The sequence below is a fragment of the Taudactylus pleione genome, unplaced genomic scaffold (assembly GCF_031769625.1).
Source record: "Taudactylus pleione unplaced genomic scaffold, aTauple2 ptg000799l, whole genome shotgun sequence".
Classification (NCBI taxonomy): Eukaryota; Metazoa; Chordata; class Amphibia; order Anura; family Myobatrachidae; genus Taudactylus; species Taudactylus pleione.
Window position 1 is genome coordinate 1,112,292 of NW_028285201.1, and position 19,624 is coordinate 1,131,915.

The following is a 19,624-nucleotide window of genomic DNA, read 5'->3' on the forward strand; positions in this document are numbered from 1 at the left end:
CTCCGTCTCCGTCAAAAAATGAATCTACCCTCTCCATTACTTTTGAGATCTCCACTGGTTCTAAAACTGTTCTTACTCTCCTCGATTCAGGGGCCGCTGAAAATTTTATCACCGCTGAACTTGTCCAGAGGCTCCGGCTTCCTGTCTCCTCTCTCGACCACACCATCACTCTATCTGCTGTAGATGGCACTCAGATTACCAACGGAATCGTCTCTCAACGTACCCTTCCTGTGCCAGTTCGTACCGGAGCTCTCCACACTGAAACTATCCGATTCCTAGTAATTCCCAAAGCCTCCCATGAGGTCATCCTTGGATACCCCTGGTTACGCAAGCACTCCCCCAATATTGATTGGGGCACCATGCAGATCTTGTCCTGGGGAGAAACTTGTCAAGTATCCTGCCTTCCTCAAATCAAACCCGTCAAAGGTAGTTACATTGCAACCACTACTCCAATTCCCAACCAGTATCGCTCCTTCTCCGATGTCTTCTGTAAGACCGGAGCCGATATTCTGCCTCCTCATTGGGAGTGGGACTGTCCTATTGAGTTGATTCCTGGCAAAACTCCTCCGCGAGGTCGTACTTACCCACTCTTCCTACCCGAGACTGAAGCCATGTCAGCATACATCCAGGAGAACCTGCAAAAGGGGTTCATTCGACCATCCTCCTCACCGGCAGGGGCAGGATTCTTTTTTGTGTCTAAGAAGGATGGAGGCCTGCGTCCTTGCATCGATTGCAGGGGCTTAAACGATATAACCATCAAAAATCGCTACCCGATACCCCTCATTACCGAACTTTTTGATCGAGTAAAAGGTGCTACTATTTTTACCAAGCTGGATTTAAGAGGGGCCTACAATCTCATTAGGATACGAGCCGGGGATGAATGGAAAACAGCATTCAATACTCGAGACGGGCATTTTGAATACCTGGTAATGCCTTTTGGTCTCTGTAACGCTCCTGCTGTGTTCCAAAACTTTGTGAATGAGATCTTTCGGGACTTACTATATATCTCTGTGGTAGTATACCTCAACAATATTCTGATATTCTCCTCCAACATTGTCAGACATCGATCCCAAGTCAAGGAGGTGTTAACTCGCCTATGAAAGAACCACCTGTACTGCAAAGCTGAAAAATGCGTATTTGAAGTTCCCTCAGTTCCCTTTTTAGGTTACATCGTTTCAGGTGCCGGCCTTGAAATGGATCCCCAGAAAGTTCAGGCAATATTGGACTGGTCTCGCCCGAATTCTTTGAAGGCAGTACAAAGATTTTTGGGCTTCGCAAATTATTATCGAAGGTTTATCAAAGGATTTTCCACTCTCATGGCACCCATTTCCGCCCTAACTTGCAAGGGGGCAAATCCATCCCGATGGCCTCCAGAGGCTGAAACTGCCTTTCAACTCTTAAAGCAAGCCTTCATTTCCGCCCCCGTGCTGAGACAACCCAACATTAACTACCCATTCTTTCTTGAGGTAGACGCCTCTTCTGAAGCGGTAGGGGCAGTACTATCCCTGAAACTCGAGGATAGCAAGTTTCATCCCTGTGGCTTCTTCTCAAAGAAATTTTCCCAAGCAGAATAGAATTATCCCATTGGAGAGCAGGAATTATTGGCTGTGAAACTAGCTTTTGAAGAGTGGCGTTATCTTCTTGAGGGCGCGATGTATCCCATCACCGTTTATACAGATCATCGGAATCTCCTATACCTAAAAAATATTCAGTGTCTGAGTTCCCGCCTGGCTCGATGGTCAATATTCTTTTCTCGTTTCAATTTTACTTTAACTTTTCGCCCAGGCTCACTAAATCAAAAAGCAGATGCCCTCTCTCGATCACTCTCCTCCGACACATCTTCCGAAAGTCATAAGGAAACTCCAGTTCTAGACTCCAGAGTATTCGCTACCACTTGCATTCAACCTCCTCCCGGGAAGACATTTGTGGCCTCAGATATGCGCAAGCAGCTTTTGAAGTGGGCTCATACCTCTCGTTTTGCCGGACACCCGGGCATATGCAAGACCTTGGAATTCCTGCAACGATCATACTGGTGGCCTGCTATGAAGTCGGAAATTGAAGCTTTTATCGCCTCCTGTCCACAGTGTGCTCAACATAAAACATCCAGACAGGTTCCTGCCGGCACACTCCTACCTCTGTCAGTACCAACCCATCCTTGGACACACCTTTCCATGGACTTTGTAATGGATCTACCTGTTTCTAATGGGTTTACCACCATCTGGGTAGTAGTGGATCGTTTCTCCAAAATGGTTAATTTCGTTCCCCTCAAGAAGTTGCCGTCTGCTCCAGAGTTGGCTCAGTTATTCGTCGACAACATCTTTCGTCTCCATGGACTTCCAACTGAGATTGTTTCTGATAGAGGAGTACAGTTCGTAGCCAGATTTTGGAGAGCTATATGTTCTATCTTTCAAATCAAACTGAATTTTTCAACAGCTTACCATCCTCAGTCTAACGGGTCTACAGAGAGGGTCAATCAAGACCTTGAGACTTTCTTAAGAATTCACATGTCTTCATCACAAGACAACTGGGCGGACACCTTACCCTGGGCCGAATTTGCCCATAACAGCTCCTATCATTCATCTACGGGGCAAACCCCATTCTTTATAGTTTTTGGACTGTATCCCAGAGTTCCAGAGTTTCAAGAATTGCCAGTCTTCGATGTAACAGCAGTGACCTCCACCCTACAGAAATTCTCTCAGATTTGGACTCAGGTCCATTCCTCCTTACAAAAAGCCTCTCTTCGGTATAAATTAACAGCGGACAAAAAAAGGAGAGCGGTTCCCAACCTAAAAACAGGTGACTTAGTATGGCTATCCACTCGTAATCTTCGCCTTAAAGTGCCGTCTATGAAATTTGCTCCTCGTTTTCCCATCGTTCAAGTGATCAATCCAGTAGCCTATAAATTAAAACTTCCGTCCTACCTCAAAATACCAAATTCCTTTCATATTTCCCTGCTGAAACCTCTCATCCTGAATCGCTTTCGCAAGACTCTGCCACGCTCCCCCAAAGTCTTGACTGAGAGGGGTGTAGAGTTCAAGATCAAACAGGTCCTGGACTCTCGTTTTCGTTATGGGCAACTCCAATATCTACTGGATTGGAAAGGTTACGGTCCCGAAGAACGTTGCTGGGTGAAAGCTGAGGATGTCTACGCTCCTCGCCTAGTGCTTAAGTTTCACTCTGAGAATCCTGGTAAACCGAAGAAGTGTCCAGAGGCCACTCCTAAAGGAGGGGGTACTGTCATGACCAGGGGTGACAGACTGCTGAGAGCCCGGCGCTTACCGCTCCGGGCGCTGTGGCATGGTGTTACCAGCAGAGGTGCAGGTTCCTGGAGAATAGCGCTGGGTGCTGTGAGTCTCCGCAGACCAAGGGCTTCCATCTGGAGGCAGGTTAGAGGGGCTGAGACTGGCAGAGCTTCCATGCTGTGACCACTGGGCGTGGCCATCTTGGATTTGGGTCACATGTCATTTCTGGCCAATCAGGTTCAGTCTGGGCTGGGGAGGCTAGCAACCAATCCTGCACTACCTGAGGGTACTAAAGGGCTGTCCAGAGGCTCTTTAGTTGCCAGTGCAACGTCTATCACAGCGTATGCTGTGAGCTAGTTCTCTGTGCTCCTTTGCTCATTTAAAGTGTCAGTACCAGTGTGTTTCTGCAGACTCCCCTCTCAGCCTTGGTGCAGTTTGCTCCTGTTACTACCTGTCTCCTGATCCCGTCTACCTGCTATACCCAGCCTACCCCGGGTCTCTAAGTTCCGCCAGTGTCTCGCAGCCTGGTTCTGATCCCGTCGCGTGCCACTGCTTCATGAGTCATACTCCCCTAAGGCCGGCTGCCTTCAAGTACCAGCAAACAAGTCCTCATTCCTCATCCGACTCCACTCCGGGTCCAAGCGCACGCCAAGCCGTGACAGTCCCGCACCTTTGATTGTTTCAGGTAGACCAGTCAGCCTCAGATTATGCCTCCACGACCTGTTTTCAAGGTCGTCTAACTTATTCTATATTTGGTGACAAGACATAGGGGAAATTTACTAAGATGTTACCCATAGCAACCAGATTCTTCTCATTTATCTAGCACCTACTAGAAGATAATACCTGTAATCTGATTGGTTGCTGTGGGCAACATCACTTCTTAATAGAACTCCCATTTTAGTAAATTTACCACTTGGGGCAGTATTCAATTTGAGGCGAAAAGACGTTATCGTTGATAATTTATCGCCGATGATGTCATTTTCGCCTATTTCCAATATCCCCGCGTTCAATTACATTGACTTTTCGCCGGTGCGAAAAGTCAATGTTAAAAAATGGGGATAATTTTTGTCAGCCTTTTGCTGGCGAAAAAAAGTGCAGAATTGGGGTTTAGGGGTGCAGGCTTAAAAATATTAGCCTGCACCCTTGGGAATGCCCCCTTTAAAACGATCTGTGTCAAAAAAAGTTTAAAAAAAAAATAAGTACACCCCAAAAAATTAGTTCAATTTTGGGGTTAAAAAAAATAAATAAATAGCGAACACACTTCTAAATTAGCGGAATGGGGGTTCCCTTATATGCGGCAGGTGTTTTCTTCATTGCAAGAGTAGCGGCAGGTGCATTTTTGCCGAATTTTTAAAAATCATTTAAGAGACTTAAAAATATGCTTGCACCCATTCTCATGTACCCCAAACTTGATGGGCATAGTTATTTTTCCCCAAAAAACTTCTAAATGCTCTTCTGCATCACCTTCCAAGCCGCATTTATGCACCTGCCGCGGCTATTTAAAAACCCGACTTTCTTCTGCAGGCAAAAACGGGGGTACCCATAGTGATCCCCCATGTCTGGACATCTTTAGGGGGGTCGTAGGATTATATCCCGAAAATTGTCCTTTTTTTTTCCGCGGATCCAAGTTTCGCCGGTCCCGATTTCACCTACTTTGGAATTGAATACGGGGAATAGCGGGCACGACTGAAAAACAAGCGAAGGAGGCGAAAAGTCCAGCAGGCACCATCTTGGACTCAGTGCATCGTCGCTCCTTCTCCTGCTTCTGACGTGTTTGTTTGGGCGGCATGAGAGGTGCAAAATAGCACTCCATATAACAGAGGTGCAGTTCTAGCGAGTGGGCAGTCTGGCAGCCTTTTGTGGAGGCTTAAAAGCCTTGTCAATGGCACTATTCGGACAGGCGGCAAAGGAGCTGAGCTCACAAGCTGCCGTTCATGCCGCAGCCGGAACCGGAAGTCCTCATATTTATGTATTTTTTAATAAGTAAGGTATTTTACCCATATGTATTTGTGATTAATTTACACCACTATAACACTGCTTATATTTTCTTTGTCTTTTTAAATTGGGTTGGCTACCCATTTGCAAAACAGTCTGGCACACCGGGGAAACTTCCTGTGAGGTATATGGCCAATCCGCCCCTGATAGCAGTATTATAGTGTACTTGGCGCTCAGATCCCTAAATAAGGAATGATCCCTACTCAGTTTGGGGAGGGGAAGGCTGATGTTAATTAGTGAGAACTTGAAATTAAAGTTTTGTATTTGCGTCTTAATTTGATTTGTATTTTATGGGATCCGTGTGACTTGGGTAGTTGGTACTGTCTACACTTTCTGGCCATTTCATATAATGGGCCATATTCAATTTGAAGCGAAATGTCAGAATCGGCTATAATTTATTGCCGATGACGTCATTTTCGCCTATTTCAATTATCCCCGTATTCAATTTCAAAGTCTTTTCACAGGTTCGAAAAGTCTTTTTTTTTTCAAACGGGGACAATTTTTCACCACTGAAATAGGTGGCGAAAATGCAAAATTGGGGTTTAGGGGTGCAGGTTTAAAAAGAATTGCTTGCACCACTGGGAATGTCATTTAAAAATAAACTGTGCCTAAAAAGTTTTAAAAAAAAAAATCGGCACACCCCAAAAAATTTACTTGAATTTGAGGTTAAAAAAAAATAAATAGGGAACACACTTCTAAAATAGCCAAATTAAAATCAGAGGGGTTCCCAAGTATGCGGCAGGTGTTTTTTTAATTGCAGTAGTAGCGGCAGGTGCATTTTTGCCGAATTTTTAAAAATCATTTTAGGGACTTAAAAAAATGCTTACCCCCATTTCCATGTACCCCAAATTTGATAGATTTTTTTTGGGGGGGAAAATAATTATTCCTGTGCTATTCTTCACCACTTCTTCATAGCCGCAAATATGCACCTGCTGTGGCTATTACAAACCCTGACTTCCTTCAGCAGGCAAAAATGGGGGTACCCATAGTGATCCCCCATGTCTGGACATCTTTTGGGGGCTCCCGGGCACATTTCCCGAAAATTCCCATTTTTTTTAGCAGATCCAATTTCACCGGGTCCCGTTTTCGCTCTTTTTAAATTGAATATGGGGATAAGCGGGCACGCGCTCGATACTTTATCCCCACTCTAACCTCCGATGTGGAACGAAAAGTCCAGCACAGACTTTTTGCTCCCATATTGAATACCCCCCAAATATGTATTAATTGTGTACTGTGTTTTCAGCATTTCGCGTTCACAGTGCGGCTGCACCGTTTGCTGTATTCCTTTTTGTCAGGCGCATTTTACATTACTGCTTAGGCGCAAATTGCGTCCAACTCCGAACAAGGGTCTACAGTAAATACATACATTTATGTATGTAGGTACCATGTATCTACAGACACTCCTAACCAAACTGCACTGCTGGGCACAAATATTGTATGTATATTTCACTGCTCACCATTGTGGCATTTTACTGCTAGATACAATGTTGTGGAAAATGTTGTGCACAGTTTGCATGCACAATAATAAAAGAGAATGTTTGGGAAAAATTTACAAATTAGGGCTGGATGTATGTACATCACTCTTTTAAAATCAAGGTATGGAAGCTCACTGTACACTCCTCTGGTAAGACCAATGTTCACTTGTCTGACAATGATTATGATCCTTTATAAACAAGCTATACCATATATGGGCAAGTCATATCACCTGTAAAATCATGGAGGCATTAAACATGCATTTAAGGGCCATGTGGGGATATCTGATGCTGTTGGGGGTATCAGATGGGTATTTAAGCGGCATTTGGGGATATGTGGTGGCATATGGGGAGATCTGAGAGGCATATGGGGAGCTCTAAAGCATAAATTATGATGGCACCCAAAAATGGTCAGGTAGAACCCCATTTTTTTTAAAGTGGAGGGTCTTGGGACCCACATATTTTGTCACTCAGTGCGATCACTGCCCATGCAACGCAGAACTGAGGTACCAAGCCATCAGAAGCTAATCGGGCTCAATATTTTTAGCCAGTGGGAGTGCTCCAGCAAATGAAATAACAGTGCCGCATACATACTGTTCACCACATGAGAACGCCGCAACAACACCACTGTAGGAAACTCCATAACTGATTCAATAATACAATGTTGTGGAAAATGTTGGGCACAGTTTGCATGCACAATAATAAAAGAGAATGTTTGGGGAAAATTTACAAATTAGTGCTGGATGTATGTACATCACTCTTTTAAAATGAAGGTATGGAAGCTCACAGTACACTCCTCTGGTATGACCAATGTTCACTTGTCTGACAATGATTATGATCCTTTATAAACAAGCTATATCATATATGGGCATATTCAATTGGGCGCAAGATTTTTCCAGCAAAAATTAACACTGCTATTGCGGCCAATTTCTGATTAGCTCACCTAAGTGTGCTCCCGATTCTTCTGCTATCCAATTGAAAAGAAATGGGACACAATAATTGTTTCAGCAAAAATCCACATGAAAAAAATGAGAACAGCCTGCACCCTAAAAATAATTCAAATACATTTTGGATAACCTTATATATGTATTCTACAGTCCCCAAGAAAAATATTTAGTGCTGTTATATCCTTCTTAATACCTCTATGCAATCCTGCCTACAACCTCTAAGGAATCATGCCTATAACCTCTAAACCTTAGATGACGCTAATTAACATTGTGAATAGTCGCACACAGAAATAAATACCTTCTGACTCAGATTGTGGTTCCGAAGCATAAAAAGTTCTTATTTAGGCATAAAAGAAAAAGGTACGTTATCGCACATGATCTAGACACTACGTGCAAAGGTTACAATAACTATGGTACAATCGATACATATGCAGGCGCTCTGAATCCAGATTCCGGCATCAACATGAAACCTCCGTCACAGGAACAAGAAATATGACTAGCTAACTAGGGTCAGAGAGCCTGGTTATGTACCCGAACAGAGATAAGCAATACAATAGGCATGAGCTGGCATCTTCACATTGGTTCTTCTTCTTTGGTCTTCTGTTACGACATAGTTCATTGGTCTGTTTGTACTTGAGAAAGTTCAGCCTCCCAATGGCTCTTTGTGTACTTTTTCCTGCCGCATAACTAAGCAATTAACACTTCATACATTGTACATTCTATCACCTAATTCTCTATAGTTCATAACTTGCAGATGCTTGTAGCAATTTCCCCACCGATAGAACCGAGATCTGCAAATACACAGCGGATCAGAATGGCACCAAACATGATCTACTTATTATGTACTAAACCATAAATATCATATAACATGCACTTCACAGTATTGCAAATATAAATAAAACTTTGGATAATAACCTTTATTACTGCAGAACCTTTTCATGTAATTGTGTGTATATTTGCACGCATTGTGAATACACATGCGATTGTCTATGTGCATGCATGTATTTATCATGAATTTAATATATATATATATATATATATATACGACAGGCTCAAGCCACGGCACTCAACCATCTGGGGTGCCCTTGGTATGTGACCACACCATCTACGTAAAAAATATCATACAAACTCGGCACTCACATGCTTTTCAAACTGCAACTCCTTTGAACATAGGGAATGTTGGTTCCAAAATATTGCAATAATTTGTTAAGCTGGCCACCGCTTCACGGTCATTCCCTATGTTCAAAGGAGTTGCAGTTTGAAAAGCATGTGAGTGCCTAGTTTGTATGATATTTTTTATGTAGATGGTGTGAACACATACCAAGGGCACCCCAGATGGTCGAGTGCCGTGGATTGAGCCTGTCGTTTATTTAAATTTTGTGGTCACACTTGCTAGGGCACCCTGTTTTTCAAATGTAAGACAAACTTTTTTCTTTTTCCAGGTGCTTATTAACTGATAGCCCTGGGTGCGGTCCTGTCTCTTTAAGGCAGGACCCAGTTTCATGTTTAAAATGTATGCAAGCTTGAGCCAAAGGTGGCAGATCAAGTTTATTTATCTGAGAATCAGTGTAGGGACTGGCTAGATGGGAATGACCATGAAGCGGTAGCCAGCTTAACAAATTATTGCAATGTTTTGGAACCAACATTCCCTATGTTCAAAGGAGTTGCAGTTTGAAAAGCATGTAAGTGCCGAGTTTGTATGATATTTTTATATATATATATATATATATATATATATATATATATATATCTGCTTTACTTGGTTTTGATATTACTGGGCTTACAACAATGACAGGCAATGTGTTTACACATGTGATCAAACGAGGCTTGATGAAATCACACAGGTAAGGCTAATTTGTTTAAGCCTCAGACTTAAATACAATGGTTTATTTAGCTTAACCCCATCAGATACCATGCCTACAATGGCTAACGATAGCTTAAATCCCTAACAATTGTTTTCAAATTCACTCTGTCTGAGTATATCAGTGTTTTTGTGTATTCTTGATTATTTGTTACAGACAAATCTACAAAAACCTGTCTTGTCATCACTGAATATTTTAATGTAAGGATTATTTTCAGTTGTAGCTAAAATGGCGATTTTTGCGACCAGTCGCAAAAATGGCATCTTGCAGATCTTGATTTTAAACAGATTCTGTCTCAGCCAATCATCCGGCTTCGACAGTCCACCCTTTGATAGCCAATCAAACGCTATCACAACCTATGCTGAATCTGTTTAGCCATGCATGAGAATATACTGTTTAATGTTATATATGGTATGACACAGTTTGGTCATTTGAACCATTAGATAATGCGTCTCAAGGAGGGTGAAACAACCCTTATACGCCATCTGTGGATCCTTAAGGGACCATGGGCACGATGTGGGAACTCATCTAACCTATAAAGGAAGTTTGGAAAGGCGGATTGGGACTGCATTACCTAAGATGACTTAAAATAACATCATCAATATATTTATGCACAGCCACACAAATCTAGGTCACATTATCATAGGGTACATTCTAATTCAGGGTTGTAATACAGCTCTTCCTTAACCTTGGTATCCATATCTCCATCACTTACCACCACCATCTCGATTTCTCGATTTGCCCTAGTACATTTCCTGCACTTCAACATGTGTATTAAGATGTGAATATGGGGTGTTTTTATTGGATACCAAGCATTTCACCATGTGTAAGGGTCATAATTTCTGGACGTATCCTTCCCAAATAACATAACAATTATGGTACTAAGATGGGTCAGAAACTCCCCTGATTGGCATAGCACTCCTCCTCTCGACTCCACTCCATTAACATCAACATCAGCTCCCATCTCCTTTATCTGTTCTCCGTCACAGAAACTGGATATCCCCAGACAAACCAAGATGATGGAAACTCTGGAAGAAAATACAAAAATGAACACAGCAGAACAATCCATTGCTGCAACACTGATCTACAATTTTGTTTCAGCTCAGATATCTCACTGCCACCTTTTAATCCTTCCGGAACAGGTTCGCAACCGACAGGTCCTCGTTATCTGCCTCGGCTCCGCCCTGTATCTCTACCGGTTGATTAACCTTCCTGCAGTGAGTGGAATGGACAAAGGTATCTCTCTCGGCCACCTTCAAGGATGTGGTACTTGTCAACAACACCTGATACGGACCTTCCCACCGATCAAGCAGACAACCTGAGCTTAAAAAATTCAGATCATAACAAATTCTCCAGGTTTGACATCATGACAGTTTGTCTCTGGCATATCGGGTGCCAACAATTTCAATTTCTGTTGCTGCTGCTGCAACTGTTTACTCATTGTTATAAGATACTTTACAGTGACCTTGTTGTTACTTTTCATATCTTCCTGTGGACTTACAATCAAATGAGGTTGTCTACCAAACAGTAGGAGTAGTCCTTATGCTATGCAGGACCAATGGTAGTGCTTCCGGCCATCCCAGTCCAGTTACAGCCATGATCTTACTTAATTTATTTTTAATAGTACTGTTGCCCTCGGCACCTTGGCACTGGCCTGCGGTCGATAGGGGGTGTGAAGCTTACTATCAATTTACACATACTCTGTAAGACGACACCGGTGAAATGAGTACCCCTATCAATTTCAATTATTCTAGGGATATCGTATCTGCATACAAATTCCTGTACAATCTTTTTAGCAGTGAACACAGCAGTATTAGTGGCAGCTGGATAAGCCTCGACCCAATTAGAGAATACATCAGTACAAACTAATACATACTTGAGATTCCTGCAGGGTGGCAATTGGATTAAATCAATTTGTATCACCTGGAAAGGTCAGTTTGTCGGAGGGATGTGGGATGGTTCAGTTGGTATCGTTTATCCAACATTCTTCCTTAAGCATGTCAAACAGGACATTGCTCTCTTCTCAGTTTGAGAAGAGAAGCACGGTGCACATCAATACGCCTTGACCAACTTGCACATACCTTGTTTACCCAAGTGAGTCAGACCGTGCGCTGCCTCAGCCAAGCTTGGGTAGTATTCCTTGGGTGCCACCGGCTTACCTTGTCCATCTCTCCAGAGGACTCCTGTCCACATCCCTTCGATCTCCAGACTGCTTTTTCCTGAATGGAACACAAATTTTGCATCTCAATTAATTTCTGCATATTAATTGTTCGAAAAAATCATCATTTGTTCATTAGGTACATTTATTTTCAACCCTGCTGCCCATTTGGCAGCTTCGTCTGCCCTGTTATTACCCAAAGACACTGGGTCGTCCTCACATGTATGAGCTTTACATTTAATGATGGCCACTGCCTTTGGCATCTGGATCACTGTCAAAAGTCCTTTTATGTGTTTTGAATGGGCTACTCGTGTGCCAACTGCTGTCATAAAATTTCTCAGACGCCATAGAGACCTGAAATCGTGTACCACCCCGAACGCATACCTTGAGTCAGTGTAGATGTTGGCAGATTTTCCTGCCGCCAATTCACACGCTCTCCTTAGTGCTACTAACTCTGCCACTTGGGCTGAGTGAGGAGGACCAAGGGGTTCCACTTCTATGACATCCTCATCATTTACAACAGCATAACCTGTACATAATTCACCTGTGTCTGTTTGTCTATGACAACTCCCGTCTGTGTAAAACGTAAAATCTGCATTTTCTAAAGGTGTGTCATGAATGTCAGGCCTAGCTGTGAAAGTTTGATTCAAATAATCCATAAAATCATGTTCATCCATACCCCTGCAAAACTCACCTTCTGCCAGAGACTCACCCTCCACCCTTTGTGCATTCCTATGCACATATGGTAAGTACGTCGCTGGATTTAAAGTATTGCACCGTTTTATGGTGATGTTTGTAGGTGTTATCAGATCTAGCTCCCATTATGTGAACCTGGCTGAGGCGACATGTCTGGATTGGGCTGAATTCAACAAGGCAGATACTGCATGGGGTGTATAGACAATTGTATCATGCCCTAACACTATGTCCTCACTCTTGTTTACCAAACGAGCGGTAGCAGCAACACTTCTTAAACACATTGGGAGTGATCTTGCCACAGTGTCCAATTGTGCACTGTAGTATGCTAAAGGTCTTCTAGCGTCACCATGTTTCTGAGTGAGGACACCTGCTGCGTAACCATCAGCTTCCGTACAATACAATTCAAAGGGTTTTTCGTAATCTGGTATTCCCAAGGCAGGTGCTTTTGTCAGACTATCCTTAAGATTAAGGAAAGCCTGCTCTGTTTCTTCAGTGTGTAACACGATCGGGTTTTGTGGATGACACCAATTCCTGCAATGATAATGCCAAAATAGAAAAACCTGGGATCCACATTCTGCAGTATCCACACATTCCCAAAAAGGTACGAATTTGCTTTTGGTTTTGGCGGCAAGGTCATGGTATGTATGGCTTGGATTCTGTCATTTGTCAGGTGTTGGGCTAGGCAGTGTCCTAAGTATTTAACCTTAGCCTGGCATGGCTGTAATTTGTCCTTAGCAACTTTGTGTCCTGTTTGTGAGAGATGAAGGAAGAAAAGTTTAGTATCATTCAAACTAGGGGTGTGCACCGGCCACTTTTCGTGTTTTGGTTTTGGATCTGGATCTTTCTTCGTGTTTTGGATCTGGATTGGTTTTGCCAAAACCACCCTTCCATGTTTTGGGTTCTGGGTTTTGTGTTTTGGATCTGTATTTTTTTGAAAAAAAGCATAAAAACAGCTTAAATCACAGAATTTGTGGGTTTTTCTGCTCCTATGCAATTATTAACCTCAATAACCTTAATTTCCACTCATTTCCAGTCTATTCTGAACACCTCACACCTCACAATATTGTTTTTTTAATGGCCAAAAGATTGCACCGAGGTAGCTGGATGACTATGCTAAGCGACAAGAGTGGGCAGCACAAACACATGGCCCATCTAGGAGTGACACTGCAGTGGCAGACAGGATAGGCCCCAAACAGTACATACTGGAAAGAAAAAAAGGGGTGCAAGATGGAATTGTCCTTGGGCCCTCCCATCCACCCTTATGTTGTATAAATAGGACATGCACACTTTAACAAACCAATCATTTCAGCGCCAGGGTCTGCCACATGACTGTGGCTGAAATGATTGGTTCGTTTGGGCCCCCACAAAACAAGCTGGCAATTAATGTGTCCCTGCACAAACTTGCTCTACGGAGGCAAGATGTCGTCCTCATCCTCCTCATCCACCGATTCCTTGGATAAAACAGGAAAAAGGGATTTACGTGTCCCTGGACTGCTTACAGTCTTAGCCAAAGTTTCTGAACTTGACAGTAACCTTTTATGAACGCGCTGCAGGTGCCGTATAAAGGAGGATGTTCCTAGGTGATTAACGTCACTACCCCTTCTTATTTCACCTTTACATATGGTACATATGGCAAGACAGTTGTTGTCCGGATTTGGATAGAAATATTGCCAGACCAAAGAGGTGGAATGTTTGGTCTTCTGCCCAGGCATGACCGTGATGGGCTTTTTCATCCCACGGACAACAACTGTCTCCCCCGGTGACATCTTCAATTTCCATATCAGCAAGTGGACTGTGGGTGCTACTTTCAGCACTTGCAGGGGGCATGCAAATGGTGGAAAGAGCCACCTCTTCCCATCCAGTGCTGGGAAGGTCAGGCATCGCAACCACCACCACACTTGGACTCTCCTTGGGGATTTGTGATATCTTCTTAGAACGCACAGTTCTTCACTGTGCTTTTGCCAGCTTAACTCGTTTGATTTTTTTTAGTGAGAGGAGGGCTTCCATCGTCATGTGAAGCTGAACCACTAGTCATGAACATAGGGAAAGACCTTAGCCATTCCTTGCCACTCCGTGTCGTAAATGGCATATTGGCAAGTTTACGTTTCTCTTCAGATGATTTAAATGTTTTTTTCAAGGTAATTTTCTTGAACTTTGCCATTTGGGATTGTATGTGCCCTCTACTATGACATTGGGCATCGGCCTTGGCAGATGACGTTGATGGCATGTTATCGTCTATGTCATGACTAGTGGCAGCAGCTTCAGCACTAGGAGGAAGTGGTTCTTGATCTCTCCCTATTTTATTTTTATCGGAGAAAGTTTGGTCCTCCATTTGTTATATTGATATATACGTGCGGCTAAGGCGCACACAAACACAGAAAATTATTTTTTATTTTTGTTGGAGACTAGTGCACTTTGTGGGTTACACCACCCTTTAAGAAATGAGCCAGCCGGCCCTTTACTTATGGGACACAGGCGCACGCTTGGCGCTGCTCCTTTGTTGATGCACGTGCAGCCACAGTGCACACAATTCACAAACACAGAAAAAAAATTAAAATTTTACTTGGAGTGTACTTTGGGGGTTACAGCACCCTTTAATGGTCAAGCCAGCCGGCCCTTTACTTATGACACAGGCGCACGCTTTGCACTACTTTGTTGATGTACGTGCGCTACTGCGCACACAATTCACAAACACAGAAAATATTTTTTTTATTTTGTTTGGAGTGTACTTTGGGGGTTACAGCACCCTTTAACGGTCAAGCCAGCCGCCCCTTTACTTATGACACAGGCGCACGCTTGGCACTACTTTGTTGATGCACGTGCGGCTACTGCGCACACAATTCACAAACACAGAAAATATTTTTTTCTTTTGTTTGGAGTGTACTGTGGGGGTCACAGCACCCTTTAACGGTCAAGCCAGCCGGCCCTTTACTTATGACACAGGCACACACTTGGTACTACTTTGTTGATGCACGTGCGGCTACTGCGCACACAATTCACAAACACAGAAAATATTTTTTTATTTGTTTGGAGTATACTTTGGGGGTTACTGCACCCTTTAACGGTCAAGCCAGCCGGCCCTTTACTTATGACACAGGCGCACGCTTGGCACTACTTTGTTGATGCACGTGCGGCTACTGTGCACACAATTCACAAACACAGAAAATATTTTTATTTTGTTTGGAGTGTAATTTGGGGGTTACAGCACCCTTTAACGGTCAAGCCAGCCGGCCCTTTACTTATGACACAGGCGCACGCTTGGCACTACTTTGTTGATGCACGTGCGGCTACTGCGCACACAATTCACAAACACAGAAAATATTTTTTTATTTTGTTTGGAGTGTACTTTGGAGGTTACAGCACCCTTTAACGGTCAAGCCAGCCGGCCCTTTACTTATGACACAGGCACACGCTTGGCACTACTTTGTTGATGCACGTGCGGCTACTGCGCACACAATTCACAAACACAGAAAATATTTTTTTATTTTGTTTGGAGTGTAATTTGGGGGTTACAGCAGCCTTTAACGGTCAAGCCAGCCGGCCCTTTACTTATGACACAGGCGCACGCTTGGCACTACTTTGTTGATGCACGTGCGGCTACTGCGCACACAATTCACAAACACAGAAAATATTTTTTTCTTTTGTTTGGAGTGTACTTTGGGGGTTACAGCACCATTTAACAGTCAAGCCAGCCGGCCCTTTACTTATGACACAGGCGCACTACTTTGTTTATGCACGTGCGGCTACTGCGCACACAATTCACAAACACAGAAAAAATATATATTTTTTTTAGCACTTGGGGGGAGCACCCCTGATGGACAGAGCACCCCCTGGACAACACTACAGCACCCCCTTAGGACTGGGACACTGCACAGGACTTTGGAGTGGACACAGCCCCTATGGACAACTGACTGCACAACACTGTCCAGCCAGCCCCTATGGACTTTGAAGTAGTGGACACAGCCCCTATGGACAACAGCAGCACAGTGCAGCACAGCACAACACTACTCTGCACTACACTACACAGCCCAGCCAGCCCAAACTCCCACCCTCCCTCTTCACTGTCCACAGCCGAGTGAGAAAATGGCGCCGACGCGGGTACCTTATATAGGATCCAAAACCCACGAGACCCGGAAGGCGGGATGATGACGTTTTGCCTCGATTTCAGATCAGAGTCAGGCGGGAAAAGTCGAGCCTGACTCGGATCGGCCTCGGATCGGGGGGGTTCGGATTTCAGAAATCCGAACTGCTCACCCCTAATTCAAACATGACATAAACAAATCAGAACATAACAATAAATCGTCTACATATTGTATTAGAACAGATCCATTGGCAGGTTGAAAAGATTGCAAACAGTCGTGTAAGGCCTGGGAGAAGATACTGGGACAGTCTATGAAACCCTGGGGAAATCGTGTCCATGTGTATTGTACCCCCTTATATGTGAAAGCAAAGAGGTACTGACAGTCAGGACGTAAAGGTACAGAGAAGAAAGCACAACCACCTTATTAATTCCTCTAAGGTCTTGTACTAGCCTGTAACCCCTCCCCCCAGCCTTCTTTACTGGAAAAATTGGACTGTTGGCTACACTTGCTGTACGTACTAAAATTCCCTGCTGTAATAACCTTTCAATTATGGGATAAACCCCTAATTCTACCTCTGGTTTTAACAGGTACTGGGGAATTTTTGGAGCTTGCCTACCGCTTTTTAGGTTTACCATTACGGGAGCTACGTTTGTCATTAATCCAGTGTCCTGTCCATCTTTAGTCAATAGGGAACTCGGTATCTGTGCTAACATTTGTTCTACCTGGGATGGAGTGTTATCTGTAACAGTAGAGTGAAACATTAGCTTTTGGGGAGTGTCCAACACATCCCTCACCTCATGTGCAAATCTCTCTGGGACATCCATAAATATACCATCAGGGATACAATAAATGACCCATCCCATCTTACACAATAAATCTCTTCTTAATAAGTTAGTAGGAGCCGCTGCAGCCAGGAGAAAAGAATGCCTGGTATGCAATGGACCAATAGGTTCATCTGTGGGTTCTGTTAAAGGATAATGCTGCACTCTTCCCGTTATGCCGACTGTTGGTACTGTCTTGTTTGTTACCTGTATATTGGATGGAAAAGTTAACACTGACCTGGTCGCCCCTGTGTCTACACGAAAAGAATGTTTAGTACCAGCTACATTAACTGTCATTACAGGCTCTACCCTGGCGTCCTCAGTTAACCTGACTGGCTGTAGACTACAGGTATGACCTGACCCCTAGAGCTGACTATCTTCTTATAAAACAGCATTCAAGGCCACGATGTGAGCAGGTGATAGCTGTGGCTGTCCTCTTTGGTGTGGGTGTCTCCCTTGTTGGTACCTAGGGAATCCCTGATTTGCTTTACAAAACGTACTTATGTGGCCCTCCTGATTACATCTGAAACACCTCCTCATGTGACGTGAGTTGAAAGGTTGTTGTTGTTGTGTAGGGAGAGAAGTATGAGAAGATTGAGGTTGGGTAAAAGATTGAGGTTGGGTAAAAGATTGAGGTTGGGTATGAGGGTATGAGTTTGGAGGTTGTGTGGTGTGTGTGTACTTTGGGTGTTTGTGGTAAGTGCATTGTGGTGGTATTTGCATTACTTCTAGAGCTTGAATACTAATGGCCATTAATTTCTCGCTCTGCAGTTCTCTCTTCTTAAGGATGTTTTTGTCATGTTCAATTGCAGCTTCCCTGAGTGTGTCCACAGTAATTCCCCTCCACCCAGAAGTGAGGTCTGAATCCTGCTCTTAACGGCATCTTTAAGACCGTCCATAAGCACTGTAACTGTCATTTCCCTATAATGGGTATTATCTTTAATAGTATTTATGCCTGTATATTGGGTAATAGTCTGCAGCACTCGGTTAAAATAATCTGCTACAGACTCACTCTCCTTCTGTTTAATTGTAAAAACTTTACTCCAATTAACTACTACAGGGAAAAATATGGCCAGTTGATACGAGTTATATTATTTTGGTTGACTTCATCAGTTGTGGGAACATCTCCATCCAATACACAGGCCGTGATAAACTTTTTCACATCGGTATTGTGTGGAAGCCATGCCCGTAATACTACACGCCAATCCTTGTTGGTTGGCTCATGAGCATTACCCAAAGCTTTTACAAATTTTTGGCAACTTGCTAAATCCTTCTTAGGGTCAGGGAAATCTATCATTATGGAACGTAACTGTTATGTCATCTGTTGATAGTAATCCAAATATTTTAACATTAGGTTTAGAAATATTTTTTGTATGTACTGCTACTGAATTAAAAATTCATGCATTTTTTGTAAATATATATGCATGTGAACAGTTAATTAAAGATGAGATTCTGTCAATTGTATATATAGCAACATGTACAGTATTTAAATTATTTATGCCATTCATAGTTAGTTGCGCACAAACTGAATCAACTATTTTCCACTCTGGCTACTAACAAAAATGAACCCTAGTGTGAAAGTGTGTGAGCATGTGGTAGGGAATATAGATTGTAAGCTCCGCTGGGTGCAGGGACTGATGTGAATGGACAAATATTCTCTGTAAAGTGCTGCAGAATATGTGTGCGCTATATAAATAACTGGTAATAAATAATAAACAGTAGTATTATGCTACATTTGTTCACCAACCACTTAAAATGGTTTACTCCAATGAACAAATATTTGTAGTATCCTAAATTCATAAAAGAAAAGGAAACATCTAAATGTATATATTTTTTCTAACATAAGCATGTTTTTGTTTTGAATGGCTTTTTTCTTTCAACTTATACAGATGTGTCCAAATACACCTATCCTCAAATCACATCAAATAGCATTGTTTAGCCATGTCAAAACAGTAATCTTAAATATCTAGCAAAATTTGGGAAAAAATAGCAAAAAAAAATAGCGAGGAAAAAGTGTACAGCACTGGAATCACACCATGTGAGACCATGTGACAAAAAAGGATAGGTGTATAATGACACATCTGTTGTATTTTCAATGGAGAACAGCAGGATGTTAGGGAAATGCCTTATACCCTTTAATACTTCCATTATTTGTTACTAAATAAATATTCAGAAAACTTTGTAAAAACCTAGCCTACAAAGAAATACCTTCTAGTAGATGTTTTTGATGATTGGGTTGATTAGAAATGTAGTGGATTTGAATACAGTGAGGTTCGAATACTAATGTGGATTTTAGTGAGTTTGTATTTTCTAGTTTGCCATGCACAAATTATTTGTACATACACAGTG

The 19,624-nt window shown here is 42.9% G+C and overlaps 1 protein-coding gene across 1 annotated transcript in view; it reads left to right on the forward strand.

The window, feature by feature from the left end:
* LOC148474932 (capping protein, Arp2/3 and myosin-I linker protein 2-like) overlaps positions 1–19,624 on the forward strand; it is a 970,125-nt gene that overhangs the window by 919,002 nt on the left and 31,499 nt on the right. The gene's annotated exons all lie outside the window — the stretch shown is intronic.